Genomic DNA, 16,208 nt, shown 5'->3' with positions numbered 1-16,208 from the left:
TAAATAAGCTAGGGGCAATGTGCTTGACTATGTGCTAGCCCCGAGATCTAGAATGGCAGAGTACATGCACAAGGCAAACAGGAAACTGGAGGCCAGCCAGGAGCTCATGAAGCACTGGTATGATCAAAAGGCTACTATGCCTGAGTATACTCCAGGACAACTGGAGTGGGTGTTGGAGCCTGTGGCTCCCAGGGCCCTCCATGACAAGTGGAGTGGGGCCTATCCAATCTTAGAAAAGAAGGGTGAGGTTGCCTATTTGGTTGACCTTGGCACCCCCATGAACCCTCATAGGGTCCAACATGTGAATAGATTGAAACCCCACCATGACAGGGCACATATGACCATGTTACTGGTCACTGATGAGGGTGTGTAGGAGAAAACTGAGCCTGTGCCCGACCTCCTCTCCACTAAGGTGCAAGATGGGTCAGTGGAGGGAGTTTTACTCTCTCCCAAATTGACAGACCAGCAGCACAGAGACTGTAAGCAAGTGCTGGAGCAGTTTGCTGGCCTGCTCTCTTTGACCCCAGGCATCACTGAGTGGTGTGTGCACCACCTTGACACTGGTGACAGCTACCTGTCAAAGATAAACTGTACAGGTTGTCTGAGTATGTCAGAGCCAGCATTAAAGCTGAGGTTGCTAAGATGCTGGAATTGGGGTAATTGAACTGTCTGAGAGTTCATGGGCCAGTCCAGTGGTGCTGGTACCTAAACCAAACCCTCAGGGGGGACCCACGGAGGTAAGTGTAAAGTTGACTACACATGGATTGTAGTTAAAATGTAGTTTATTTAAAGAAACACAGGCGCAAGGTAGGGAACATCCTACACAGGTCTTCTTCCTCAGCAACTGCTCCTGTTGCCAGGAAGGGATCTAGGATACAGTGGAATCTACAATAACAATTCTAAATGATCTTAAAGGGACAACATAACACATCTTCCCCTTTATAACAGATAATTAAAAATTAAGAAAAACAAAATTATTGACACACAAAATCTTCTAACCATTTTGGTTTAGAACAAATACGTTTCCGGTTCATAGACACATCACTGTTACAATATGTTTCCTCATTGACAGGTGTAATATCAGAACCTTGCTTAGATGGAAAAGCATCAAGTGAGGTACACATATTAGAAACATTGGGAGAGAAATTTCCTACATCAGTGTTATTACTATTATCTGAATTATCAAAATTGGAATTGGTAATGGGAAGATCTTTGGAAAGATCTTCAGATATACTGAAACCACCATGATCCTCGCTTAGAATGGATTGAGGAACTGGCAAATTTTCAGGTAATTTAATTGAGTCTTTTATTACATTCTTTTTGCCTCTGTAAACAGCAATTCTTTTTAGGTTCCACACTTTTCCGTCACTTAAAAGAACTGCGTTACGTAAGATTTTCTTAATCATGAAAGGTTCTGAAAATTGGGATTCACCTTTACGAACTCTCCAGGGTTTTTTTACTTTAACCCACATACCAACACTTACATTGGAAGTACTGGAACAACATTTCTTATCAAAAATTTTTTTATACTCGAGATGTTTATCAAGGACATCTGATCTCACTTTACTCATGCATATATCTAAACAAGATTTCTTGTGCAGCCAATTAGGATTACACTTGGTCCTTGCAACTCGACCCCTCATAATCTCAAATGGTGACATTTTTAAAGCATCATGAATGTTAGTTCCGTAAGACCACACAGCCTTGAAAACTGATGTTACCCAATCTTCTCCATTTTGATTTGCAATCTGAATGGCATTCTTCAGAACTCGATTAAATCTTTCACAAAGTCCGTTACCACTGGGGTTATAAAGAGAGGTAGTTTTATGAACAATACCAACTCTATCAAAATATGACTGAGTTAATTTTGAAGTAAATTGGACCCCATTATCACTAATGATCTGGTTGGGAAGACCCTCTTCTATAAAAACTTTATCAATAAACTCTAAAACTGATGAGGAATCAACCTTATCAACTATGGTAATACTAGGCCATCTTGAGAAAACATCTATCACAGAAACTATAAATTTGTGATTTATCCCAATTGGTCCCATAATGTCAATTGCAACCGTATGCCATGGACCATCCGGTATCAAAGGTTCGCACATGTCAGGTTTAAGAGTATTAAGTACCTTGTCAGAATTAGAACAAGTAACACATTCTCTAACGATTCTCTCTGTAAGAACATCAACTCCTGGCCACCAATACCATTGTTTTACATTTTGTTTGGTTTTAACAATCCCGCAATGGTCTTTGTGACATAGTTCAATAATACTATTTCTTAAAGCCAAAGGAGGAACGGCTCTGTCACCTCGAAAAATGGTATCATCACATACAGTAAGTTCATTCCTAACTTCCCAGTATGGTCTTAAATCAGGCAAGATTTCTTTCTTTCCTGTCCACCCATCATGAATAAAAGAAATGACCATACTTAAAATTTTACCCTTCATATATTGCTCTCTCCATAACCCTTTTTCAATGCAAAAGGGATTGTTGTCAAGAATATAAGCAACATGAAAGGAATCCCATTCATTCACTTCACATTCTTGTAAATCAGTAGGCATGCGAGAAAGAAAATCAGCAATAACATTACTTTTTCCTGGTAAATATTCAACCTTGATAATAAAATCCTGTAAATGCATGGACATTCTAGCTATTCTAGCTGTAGCATTGTAAAGGCCTTCAGTGGTAAGAAGTTTGGTAAGGGGTTTATGGTCAGATCTCACTACACATTCTTTTCCCCAAATAAAACTGCGAAAATGCTCAAGAGCCCAAACCACAGCTAATGTTTCTTTTTCTATGACTGAAAACTTGCTTTCTGGAATAGATAAAGCTCTAGAAGCGAATGCGATAATACGTTCTTTACCCAAAACATCAACCTGAGAAAGAACGCCGCCCAAACCTTTGTTGCTAGCATCAACAGTGATCACAGATTTGAGATCTAAATTAAAAGGGCATAAAACAGGAGCATTAATGATATCTAACTTGATACTGTTAAACTCATTTTCACAAGAAGGGGACCAATCAAATTTGACTTTATTTTTCAAAAGTTGTCTAATATTGAAAACTTTACTAGAAAAATTCTTAATAAATTTAGAATAAAATTCTACCATCCCTAAGAATGACCTTACATCATCCTTGCAGGTGGGAGGGGGAGCCTCTTTAATGGCATCCACTAATTTGGGTTTGGTTGAAACACCGTCTCCACATAAAACATGACCAAGATAAGTTACAGACCCAACTGCAAAATTGCATTTGGAGAATTCAATGGTCAAGCCTTTTTCTTCGAGGATGCCTAAAACCTCTTCTAAAACAGAATTATGTTCATCTTGGTCCTCACCGTAAACCAGAATATCATCCTGAAAAAATTTAACTTTAGGATGTTTTCCAAATAACTGATGCATAATGCGCTGAAAGATGGCTGCATCGGACGCTAAGCCAAATGGCATACGTTTAAATTGAAAACATCCCATAGGGGTAATAAACGCAGTAAGTTGTCTACTATCAGTGTCAAGAGAAATTTGATGGTATGCAGCAGACAGGTCGACTGTGGAGAAAACTTTAGCTCCACTGACAGAAGCTAACATCTCAGAAATTTTTGGTAAGGGAAATGTATCTATTACAATATTTTCATTTAAATGGCAAAGATCGACACAAAGGCGGATTTTGCCATTGGCACGTCGTGCGATAACAACTGGTGAAATCCAATTGGAAGACTCTATCGGTTCAATAATGTCTTCTTTAATTAATTTTTCCAATTCTTTTCCAACATCATCTCGAATTAAAATGGGAATATTTCTGGCTTTGAAAGTTTTGGGATTGGCATTCTCTTTTAAAACGATATGGTGGGAAAAACCTTTGAAATTGCCAATTTTCCCACTAAAAACTTTAGGAAATTTCTTAAGTACGGATTCACCAATCTTTGTTCCTTCATTAACTACTAAAACAGGATCTGGACTGTTGGGGTTCAAAATAATATCTAAATCCCATTGATCCTTCCACCCTAAAACCGAAGGTCCAAGTTTTGCTACATACAGTTTGCCTAAAGATTCTCTACCTTTAAATCTAAATTTCAAGGGTTTGTAACCAATTACATCAATTTTCCCACCTGAAAACCTTTCAGCAGAAATATCAGGTGAATAAAGATCGTTTCCTAAATAATGTACGAACTTTGAATTCCAGACATTCTCATTGATAATGGTATATGGAGAACCAGAATCTGCGTAAATGTCAATGGGAACTCCACCAATTAACATATTACATATAGGTTTTTTAAGAATATTCTTTTTACCTGAGTCATTAATATTAAAAATGTAAACCTTTTCTAGAGATTTCACGGCACATTCATCATTCATTGAACAGGGTAATACATTTTTCACACAATCATCTTCAAAACAACAATGCATGACTTTGTTGGATAAATCTTCTTCTTCACTAGAAGATGAATCATACACAATATTGACTTTTTTGTTTCTAAGTCTATTACAAGCTCTTGAGTAATGTCCAATCAAATTACAATTCGAACATTTTTCTTTGATAGCTGGACAAAGCTTGTAATTGGCTAAATGCGAGCTGCTGCCACATCGGAAGCATTTTAAATTATCAGGTTTTTTGAACTCTGAATTCTTTGCTTATAGTTGGATTTATTTTGAACTTTTGAAACAATTTAAGTAGATTGGTGTGCAAGAATAGACTTCTCTTCATTTTTAATCGCTTTTGCACTACGACCAGAAAGTTCTGCTTTTCTTACGATAGCAAGAATGTCTTTGAGGTCCGAATCACCATTTATCCAAAGTCTATCTTGAATAGAAGGATCAGAGGCGTGCATAACTACCTGGTCGCGAATAAATTGTTCTTGTAAATGATCAAATTTACAATCTTCGGCAATTTTTTTGAGTTCAGCAATATAAACATCAATGTTTTCTCCAGGTTGTTGTTTCCTGTGAAAGAATTTGTAGCGAGTAATGCCAATGCAAACCTTTGGTGAAAAATGACTATCAAAGTCTTTTAAGATAATATCAAAAACATTTGCATCACCACCTCCACTACTTTTAGGCATTTCTTCATAAACTTTAAGACCACCAGCGCCTAGTGAATGTAAGAATAATTTCTTTTTTCTTTCAGGTTTCATTTTACCATCCTCGTCAATGGTGTCAATAAAATTCATGAAGTAAGCTTTCCATTGAAGCCATTTCATGCATGGTTCTAATCCAGAGGGCCAAAAAGGTTGAGGGGACTGAATTGTAAAATTTTGTGAAGTCATTGTGAGAAAATAAGAAAGAAGAAAAAAAATTAAGGCTTACTTGTAATTTCAATGGTAGTCCTCCTCTCACAGTTTGTTATTTTTTTTTTTTGGAAATGTTATGAATAAAAGAACTGTAGCCTTAAATATGATATAATGTAATATTAGTACTGAGCGCTGTAAATATAACTGATTTTAGCGTTGAGCGCTGTAAACTGGATTGAAAACTGCCTTTCGCGTTGAGCGCCGTGTCTTGAACGAAGATCTGCTTCACGCGTCTGTTGCCATGGAGAAGGTAAACATGGTCGGAGTGTTGAAGCGTGAGAATGTCATCGCGTATGGCGCGTTTAGCGTGAGACGTCACAACAACACTGGGAGCGAGGTGGAGGAAGCTCGAGGAAGGCGCTCGAGGGATGCGCGCAGACTGCCAGCGGTTGCTCTTTCAAAAGACGCACTTAAGGTTAGAGCGCTTTTGTTAAATAAAAAGGCATGAAAGTCTGAGGTTAAAGCGCTTTTATCAAACGTAAGGGTATGATTTGGTGAAAGCGCAAGCGGGGGAGGTTCACCGCTAGTTCCAAAGCGCAAGGCAACCAATTAAAGAAGGTAGTCTACTCACGAGTGATTTCCTTGAAACGAGGATGTGAAGAAGTTGGAAATGCTTCAGGACACGAAACGCATTCCATATCAAAGTAGCGTTGGTCAAAAATCTTCTCCTTGAAGTATTCTTTGACAGAAAAAAAATCACAAAAACGCTGAAAACTTGTCAGAATGCTGCAATGGGTTCTAGATTTTCCTGGTGTTTCTTATCAGCCAAGTCGCCAAATTGTAAAGTTGACTACACATGGATTGTAGTTAAAATGTAGTTTATTTAAAGAAACACAGGAGCAAGGTAGGGAACATCCTACACAGGTCTTCTTCCTCAGCAACTGCTCCTGTTGCCAGGAAGGGATCTAGGATACAGTGGAATCTACAATAACAATTCTAAATGATCTTAAAGGGACAACATAACAGTAAGGTTCTGTGTGAACTACAGAGGATTGAATGCAGTTACAAAGACTGACGCTCACCATATACCTAGAGCTGATAAGCTCATTGATAGGTATGGGGCTGCTAAGTACCTGAGTACATTTGATTTGACTTCAGGTTACTGGCAAATTGCCCTCACTGATGGAGCAAAGGATAGGTCAGCATTCTACACACCAGAGGGACTTTATCAGTTCAAGGTAATGCCCTTTGGCTTAAAGAATGCACCTGTCACCTTCCAAACGTTGGTGAACAGGGTCTTGTCTTGGTTGGAACAGTTCAGTGCAGCTTACCTGGCTAATATAGCAGTTTACAGTTCTACCTGGGGGGATCACTTAAGCCACCTAAGGGAAGTACTTCAGGCCATCCAGCAGGCAGGCCTGACTATTAAGGCAATCAAATGCCAAATAGGGCAGAGTTATGTGGTGTACATGGACCACCTGGTAGTTGAGGGCCATGTACAGCCTTTCCAAGTGAAAATGTTCACTATTTAGGATTAGACAGTTCCTGGTACCCAGGCTAAGGGCATTCCTTGGACTGACAGGGTAATATAGAGGGTTTGTTCAAAATTATGGGACCATTGTGAGGCCCCTAACAGAACTCACTTCTAAAAAGAGGCCCAAGAAGGTGATTTGGACCCCAGAGTGTCAGAAGGCTTTTGACACTCTGAAAGCTGCTATGTGTTCAGCACCAGTGCTACTGGCCCCTGTCTACACAAAGGAATTTGTGGTTCAGACAGTTGCTTCAGAGCAAGGGATTGTGGCAGTGTTGTCACAGCTAAATGAAGGGGGCCTTGATCAGCCATTTGCCTTTAATAGTAGGAGGCTTCTTCACAGAGAGCAGAGGTGGAGTGCCATTAAGAGGGAGGCTTTTGCTGAGGTGTGGTCCCTGAAAAAGTTCAGACCATATTTGTTTGGGACTCACTTCTGTATGCAAACTAACCACAGACCTCCCAGATGGCTCCTGTAGATGAGAGGGGAGAATCCCAAGCTGTTAAGGTGGTCCATTTCCCTACAGGACTTTCCAGGTATTTCCACTTAGCTGATGGGGACTACCAGGGTGTAGGTTAGTAATCCATCACCTTTCGTTTGTGGGTGGCTATGTTGCAAAGTCAGCCTGTGCCCTGGGCATGCCCCCATCTTTTTGCTGAATAGTACTGGTGGCAACTGACTCAGACTGACCATGGGCTCTGCCTAACCAGGCCCAGTCCCAGTGCTATGCTGAAAGAGACACATTAGAATACAGTTAAAACACCTACATACACTAGGGTACACAATGGTTTGGTGGGGTACCCCTGTGACTGGTATGACCTACCCTATAGGCCTCTAGTATGTAATAGGGCAGGGGGATTGAAACTACCTAGAAATCCCCAGTACCCTGGGGTATGGCAGTTTAGAGGCCAGTAGCCTTTTTCTGGACTTGCATGTGTGCACTGCTGAAGCCTGAGTTTAGTTTAGAAAGAGCCCTGGGTGCCAGGACTGCTTTTAAAAGGTAAATTGTGCCCAAACTCGACTTTGGTGTTTGGGGCACTTACACATGGATAACCTACGATGTTTTGGCATATTAGGGAGATCCAGGGTCCCCCTAGGTATCCCAAGGGATGGGGGTGGTCAGGTATTTAGAAGGTACACCCGTATAAAATGAGTTTTTATATGCCTGGGTAAAGGGAAATTTCACATTTCACTCCCCACATTGTGGTAAGGTGCTGCTCAAATTCGACTTTGAAGCTAGGTGCACTGCGGAGGGAGGATCTGCAATATCTCTACAGATTCAGAACCCCTAAAGTCTCCCCTAGTTGTACATGGGGTGGGGGTCCTGTAGATATAAGCAAAGCACTTATAAAATATGTTTTTGTAAGTCCTGGTGCTGGAAAAACCGTCCAAGTTATTTTTTCCATTGCAAATCCCATGCTACATAGGTTGCCATTGTAAGAAGTCATTGATTAATAACTCTTGATAGGAGAGGGCTAGAAATGCCATTCAAAGGCTTCCCAGAATGTCATTAACCCCTTCCATTCTCATGACGAGCTCAGCTCGTCATGCAGCACAGTGCTCCTGTGCTCATGAGGAGCTGAGCTCGTCATGACCACATCCGTTTTTATTGCTGTCCAGCACAGCAGGGGAATCGCTCTAGCAGCGATGCGGTTAATAAATCCAACAATATCAAATTGTTGAATTTCTCCTAAAGTGTACATACCAGAAGTTCTAGGACTTTCTTGTCTGTAAATCCAAATTCAGTCTTCCAGTGATGTGCTCTGATTGGTCAGAGTTAAGTGGATTAGCCAGGCTGCCTTGTAGAGGTGATAAAGAGCCCCTGGGGTTAACCAGCTCTACTGGAAGGGCAGTGTGCTGTTCCATAGGAATGCCAGGCCAGGGGGAGGAGTCGTAAACTATGGTCTTCAAAGAGGAGAGCAGAGACCAGTGTAATTTACGACTCTGAACTTCCCACCTTAGGCAGATGGTAGTTTTAAGGAAGGTATGAGCAGATGCAGGGGTTAGAGTCTAAGTAAATTAGCCATCCTAGGGGTGAGTTTAGCCAGCTCTTACCTCCTTGCTGGAAAATCAGATATTATGGATTTGGAAGATTTGATGCACTCTGGGACAAAATATTGCCGCACTCTACAGGATGTGGTCATATCTTTGAGGAGTTGCTCTGCTCCCAATGGTCAGAAGTGACGTCCTGCATGACCCAGAGAACTTAATATAAGTATCTGTTATGTTATGTTGAATAAATTTGTACCGCGCACGGTCACCAAATGGTTTCATGGCGCTCAAAACATATGTGGGAGAACAGGGCAACAGTGAAACTCAATAAGCTAACTGAAAAAGGTGAGTCTTGAGTAGTTTGCGGAAGCAAACATAACGAGAGCAAAGCCTAAGGGAGATGGGGAGGGAATTCCACATGGTGGGGGCCAGAAAGGAGAAACACAAGCCTCCATGCTTTTTACGTTTAAACCTTGGGATCGGCAGCAAATTGTGAGAGGCAGACCGAAGGTCTCTAGAGGGGGTGTAGCGCTGAAGGCTGGAGGTAGTAAAGGCCGGGGCACGATCAGTGAGGGCCTTAAAAACAGTACAGCCAAGTTTGAACAGGCAGCGATAGGCCACAGGGAGCCAGTGCAATCTTCTCATCAGGGGGGAGACATGCTGGAATTTGGGCTGATGTAAGATCAGTCTGGCCGCCTGGTTTTGCACCAGCTGCAACCGATGGAGATGGTAGGCAGGAATACTAACATAGAGAGTGTTGGCGTAGTCTATACGCGAGGTGACCAGAGCCATGATAACAAGAGTGAGTGCCTCAGTATTGAGAAATCTACGAATTTTGCAGATCCTGCGAAGGTGGAAAAAACAGGTGGTTGTTACTGCATTGATTTGAGGCCTCATGGACAGGTCGCTAGATATAATAACGCCTAGACTCTTTACCAAGTTGACGGGACAGGGCGAAGGCCCAAGGGAATGCAGCCAAAAGCTGGAGGTCCAGGGATTGGCTGGCCCGCCCGTCAACACCAACTCAGTCTTGTTAGGATTCAACTTAAGCTGACTATAGTGCATCCACTCGGAGATCGCGAGCATGGTCGTTTGGAAATTAGAAGAGGAAGAGGGGGATGGATGAAGTGGAAAAATCAATTGTAAATCATCCGCATAATTAAAAATAGTAACAGGGGTGTGATGAAGGGAGGCCAGGGGGGGCTGCATGTAGAGATTAAACAAAAGTGGCGACAGCGCAGAGCCCTGGGGGACTCCGCAGGATAAAGGGGAAAAGGAGGAAGAGTAAGTGGATAGATGAACTGCTTGGGAGCGCTGGTGCAAAAAAGATGTAATCCAGGAGAGAGCCACACCTTGAATGCCCGCGTTGTTGACACGGTCGATCAGGATGGCATGATCGACCGTGTCAAATGCCGCCGACAGGTCCAGCAGCACCAGGGCTTGGGCAATGTTGCTGTCGGCGCCTTTCCTCAGTGCATCCATCACAGCCACAATAACAGCTTCGGTGGAATGCGCTGTCCGAAAGCCAGCTTGCCGATTGTCCAGAAAGGCAGAGCTCTCGATGAATGCACTGAGGTAGCGGGTGACGTAGGTCTCCAAGATTTTCCCCAGGTAGGGCAGGAGGGAAATCGGTCGAAAGTTACTCATGACCGAGGGGTCAGCACCCGGCTTTTTTAATATGGGCAATACGACCGCCTGTTTGAAAGAGGCTGGGACGATGCCAGAGGCTAGAGATTTATTGAGAAGTGGCAAAGGGGGGTCAGGACAGGCCAGAAAGATATCTTTAAGTATTTGTGGGGGGCAGCAATCGTTAGGGGAGCCAAAGCTCACCAAATGTAACAAAGAAGTGAACTCGGCCAAGGAAATTGGAGGGAAACCATCAAATCGACAGGGGTTCATGGCAGAGGAGGTGGAATGGAAGAGGACGGGGAAGGGATGTTGTTTTTAATGGTAACAATTTTTTCGGTGAAATACAAATTCAAAGAGTCGCAAAGAGCCTGGGTAGGTAAGGGTTGGGCCGTAACACGGTCCGGCAGGGTAAGCTCCTCGACTATAGCGAAAATATCCTTCGCTTTGGAAGCAGAATCCAAGATTTTCTGGGAAAAATAGGAAGTTTTGACCAATAAAATAGATTTTTTATATTGTTTCAATAGGTCCATATACTCCGTTTTGGATGTGGGATCATAGTTGCGCCTCCATCTGAGAGGGGCTGAGCCTTTCAGATCTGCTGCTTGAAACTTACTGAAGCAAAAGTGCCCTGTTGAGAAGTTTTGCTGTGCAAATATTTCTAAGACCTGACCTCTGAAGACTGCACCATCTAAAAACTCCAGCCCTGTGGATTATTTTGCTGAAAAAGATCCAAAGAGTTGACTTCCTGAAAGATACAAGTAAAAGAGCTCATCTGAACATCACCAACTAAATCTACACCTTGGAGAACCATCAGTGGATTTGTAAGGGTTTTGTACCAGTAGATTGTGGGAACTGACATCCGCACATATCAGGGACCATCTAGGAGCTTCCAGACCCTTGGAGTACATTTGAGACACTTTGGGACCCCATGAGGAACTTCAGGAAGAAGTTCAAAAAGTTTGGAGAATTTTGGAGCAACTTTGAGAAAAAGCTTCATGGAGTGACCGACTCTCCTAGCCAGCCAGGCCACCTGCCTTCAACTGCAAACTGGCCTGGCCAAGCCATCCAGGTTGGCCCTGCTAAAAGCTCCATTGGTCCAACTTCCAGAGCTTGACTCGACTAGAAGAAAACTGAAGCAGGCGAACCCTCACCATGTCTGGCTACATGAGGAGCATCAAGAGACCCCCGCGAGAAAAAGCTCCAGAAATGTTTCTTAGTACGCTCGTAGAAAAGATGACCGGGAGCAAGGGCGAGAGCCAAGTCACCTGCCTTCCATCGCGTGCCGGCCTGGATTCCTGGGTTGCCCCACTGAAGTGATCTAAGTTTTCCGAGTCCGCTCCAGGGAAGTTGACCAGGACCTCGTCACAAGTCAAGCCGATGAACCCTCACAGGATCCAGACTGGCTGGGAGCTTTGAGGCCCCTCGGGAAGAAAAGCTCCAGACAAGTTTCTAAGTGTGAAGGTAAAACCTGAGACCAGGACCTGCCGCGAGCTTTGACTTTGGCCCAGTCTATCGCGAGCAGGTATCACAATATGGTGCTATAATCTTCTAAGTGCTATATTTTATTAAATCTTTGAAAATTCATATCTCCGGTTCCCTCCATTGGATTTTGTTGTTTTGTCGTTTTTTAAAGATAAAAATATTTCCTATTTTTATAAATTGGTGTTGGATTTTTGTTATGGGTTGTGTCTTAATTATTTACTAAATTGGTGTTTTTCAATGCTTTACATATCTTTAGCGCCGGGACACCTCACCCAGAGGTAGCTGTTCGCGCTTTACAAGCATCTGTATTATTATTATTATTATCTGTCTTTGAAGTTAAGCCTGGCTATCACAGCCACGTTACCAAGGGTTGAGCATGAGAATAATTTTCTAAGACCTATGCTGAGTCCTATCATGTCTTAGTGGCCTTACTGCTAGTGGAAGACCTACATTTGCCCCTACAAATGACCCACTTTCCAACACTGGACAATCAATTGTTGGGTGTTATTTCTGCGTGCCTGTAATGGTGATTACTTGCCCACACCGCCTACCTTGAGTAAGCTTTAGACTGCTCTGCAACGCTACCCTCTGAGAGCCAAGCTCTACAATAGGGTGTTTGGTTCCCAGTGAATGACAAAAGTGACATGTTATTTGTGCAAGCCTCACAGATACTGCCTCGTTTTCCAACAGTTGTATTTTATTTCTAGAACCAAGTCAGGCCTGGTTCAAGTAAGTGTAAAAGTACTTTGCAAGAATACTGCAGTTGAATGCAGTTGAATGCAATTTGTTTGGTTACAGGTAAGTCTATTATTCATAAACAGTTGAGATTACTTTTCAGTTACCATTGTAATTACTTTTTAAGTTACTTTTCAAATTACTTTGCTTACTCATTGTGGTATACCTAGATACCACACTGGGACATTGCCTGGATAAAGGTAAATAATGCAATTTGTTATCAAAACACACTTGTATGACTCATACATAAATAGAATTTCCAACTCCACACTCCACACTTACAACTTTATTTACAGAAAAGCAGTCGGTGCAATCCCATGGGCGGAAATGAAGTTATCAGTTTACAGGTAAGTACTTGGTATTGGGAGTTGGGTTTCTGGGGTCAGTACCAGGGTTCCCCAGGGTCAAGGATGCACTCCAAGGGCACCCTCAGCGGCACTAGAGCGGCCGGGTGCAGAGTGCTGAGGCCCTATGTTATCCAATGGGGGATAAGAGGGCATAGGATTGATGGCTGCCCACTAGCAGACCACAAGCTTGAGGGAGCAAAGCTCCTGGAGTTAAGCTCAGGGCAAAAGGAGATTCAAGATAGCACACAAGGTGCACCCACAGTGGCAAAGGGGCATCCGGGTGCAGGGTGCTGTTTTGGTGTCCGATGTCCTGTTCCTTTCAATGGGGATTCTCACATTTCAACAAACACAGCAGGCTGGGGCACAAAGATTTTCTGGTGGTAACCACTGGTTGGAAAGGTAAGTTGGGATGTCGAAGGATGCCGGGGGACCGTCTGTTGGGCCACCCAAGTCCGTGGTGCGTCGGGTGCAGGGGTGTCATTTGGTATCTGGTTTCTCTTACTGGCTCCGGTCACGGTCGGGAGGTTCCTCCAGAAAGGGTCTGCAGGCTTCAACTGGAGACTTGAGGTAGGTCAGGGATCACCAGGTCCCAGGTCAGGATTCCCGGGGAGACCTCCTTGTGGTGTTGGGCTACTCGAACTTTGGCCGTGGGCGTCTGGTGCAGAGAAGTGCAGACTCGAAAATTTGGCCCGAGCCAGAGTCTGTTGGTGAGAAAATCCAGTGCTCACTGGAGATAAAGTCTTTTCAGTGAAGGCAGGGTAGGTCCTCCGGGCTCTGGTGGGCAGCTGGCTGCAGAACATGCCAGGATTCCGCTGGAGCAGATCTAGGTTTGGACAGGCTAGTAGGGCTCGGGCCAAGTCCGTTGGTGTCCTCCTCTTCTTGCTTCAGCACAGCTCTTCGGTCATTCTTCTTATTTCTTCTTGTCTGAGGAGGCAAGGTTCGGGGTTGCCCCTAAATTTTAAATTTCGGAGCGGTTCAGGTAGTTTCAGTTTGGGACCAATGGTTTCCTTTCTTGAGGTGGGTATACCACCTAGTAGGAGGGGGCATAAGCCTCACTCTGGTTGGCTGGGTCCAACCATCTTCAAAAAGGTGAAGACTGAGAGTTGTGCGTCCATTCACCTCTCCCACCTGAGTGGTGGGTTTGGCAGGGGTGGGCACACCTCTCCTCCTATCTTGGTTTTCAGCTGATTCTCCCACCCAAAGTGGGGGTCGGAACTGGTGGGGGGCAGTTGCTGGGAGCCTCAAATGGGTGGGCCAGCTTGCAAAGGAGGAAAGCCTTTGAAGCTTCCCCTTCGTCGACACTGCCCATCCTGGTGGAGGAGGCGTGGCACCTCAACCCAGGATGTGCTTTGTTTCAGGACCCTGAAAGCGGCAGGCTCTCGACCCAGGGATCAAGAAACATGTCTGGTGGTGGCAGCTGGCGAGCAGCCACTCAGCCAGGACCCTAGAGTCAGGTTGTTTTTCAGGGGACATCTCTAAGATGCCCGTTGAGAGCATTTTTCATTAAATCCCACTCTGGCATCAGGGTGGGTTTAATGTGCTGAGAATTTTGATATCAACATTCCCAGATTTCAGTAAAGCCATTATGGTGCTGTGGAGTTTGTAATGACAAACTCCCAGACCATATACTCTTTATGGCTGAACTGTACTTACAATGTCCAAGAATGGACTTAGACTCTGTAGAGATACAGGGCTCATGCAACTGTACCCACACCGGTGGTATAGTGCACCCAGCTACGAGGGTAGCAAACCTACCCCATGGCAGTGGATTGTAGGCATGGTACACAGAGATGTGTACAGAACATACAGAGATGTGTGCCTTGTCGACTCTTCACTTTGTTCTGCACCAAAACACTCAGTCTGCAATGACAGTGCTTATGTGTAAAGGCACAGGGCCTCTAAGGGTTGCACGATAAGTGCTTCAGCCCTTAGAGGCCTTCCCTGGTCACAGTGCCTTTGGTACCTAAAGTACCTTTTATAAGGGACTTCCTTGTGGCCCATAGGCCCTGGGTTCCTGGTTGGCAGCAGCCCAGGGCACACTCAGTCAAAGAGCATCAACAATAGGCAAAAAGTGTGGGGCAACCATGCAAAAAGGGGTACCTTCCTACAGTTCATCAGTTTACATTTCAGAACCCTGCAGATGTCAAAAGCACAGATGAATGGGCCAGCTCTGGGCTCCAAGAACTGTGGAAGTGTAAGAGGCATTTTTCATTTGAGCCCTTTCATATATTCATAATCCTGTAAAGTTACGGTAACAGAGAGAAAACACTGCTCTATGAGCCTCTTAAATCTGTTTAGCTCCACTCTGCTCTCTAGGATTGTGAGATTTGCCTTATGTCTTTCAACCCAGCCCTTCCATGTAGACGTTCAGTAGTTCAGTTCAGAAAAACATTCAGTAATACAGTGTACTGAGAATCTACTTGTAAGATAAATTAAAAGACATGTACAAGTGAAGATAGATGGTATGGTAAATTGAAGGCCATATGAAACAGAATTTTCTAAACTGCCTTTATATGACTTAATTTAACATATTGAAGGGAAATTGTTTATTTGCCACTGGTTACTCAAATTTAATTTAAGAGCAGGCAAACATGCAACATTCTTGGTGAAGAGAAGGTTTTGCGCCTCATGAAATTAGACCAATATTTACTGGGTGCCTTTCGGAGCCTACATCTCTTTAGCAGGTTCATGTGGAAATAATGTGGCCAAATGCTCCATTTAACCCCATATTTTAAAATGGGAATTCAAACTTGCTGCATTTAAATGCAGGTATTGTGTTTCGTCACTTTCAAAGATCACTAACCGCCACTGCAGGGGTGCAATAAGATCTTGGTCTGCTTGCACATACGGAACAAAATGTTGTGGGTTATTTTGATCCTAAAGCGGGATTCAGGAAATTTCAGTAGTTTAACACAAGACACGTCAAGTCTTAAGTCTTTATTTGATTTTTTAATAAAAATCTTAAAAGCACAAGTCACAATTTAAAACATTGAAACTGACAACTATATTAAAAATAGTAGCATCAGTACAGAATAAACGCTATGTTAAAGTGCATCCGTTTAGCAAAAACGACATCATAAAAACCCGTCAAAACTACCCCTCAATCGATTTCCTATAGCGTACGGACATTTTAAGAAAGCAGCAAACACTGTAACAGATGCTGGTGCTACCTAATCTCAGAAGGCGCGTAAGAGCCTCCATACACTTTGTAAAGCAAATGATTACAGAATATGTTTAAGAAGTAGTTGAAAACAGCAATGATAAAAT

At 43.3% G+C, this 16,208-nt stretch overlaps 1 protein-coding gene across 1 annotated transcript in view; it reads left to right on the top strand.

Annotated features, from left to right (window-relative positions):
* Positions 1-16,208, top strand: part of LOC144824117 (aminopeptidase N-like) — a 532,705-nt gene that overhangs the window by 494,525 nt on the left and 21,972 nt on the right. The gene's annotated exons all lie outside the window — the stretch shown is intronic.

This window comes from Lissotriton helveticus, chromosome 3_1, assembly GCF_964261635.1.
Source record: "Lissotriton helveticus chromosome 3_1, aLisHel1.1, whole genome shotgun sequence".
Classification (NCBI taxonomy): domain Eukaryota; kingdom Metazoa; phylum Chordata; class Amphibia; order Caudata; family Salamandridae; genus Lissotriton; species Lissotriton helveticus.
Note: the sequence above shows the minus strand (reverse complement) of the source record. Positions and strands in the feature narration are given on the sequence as shown.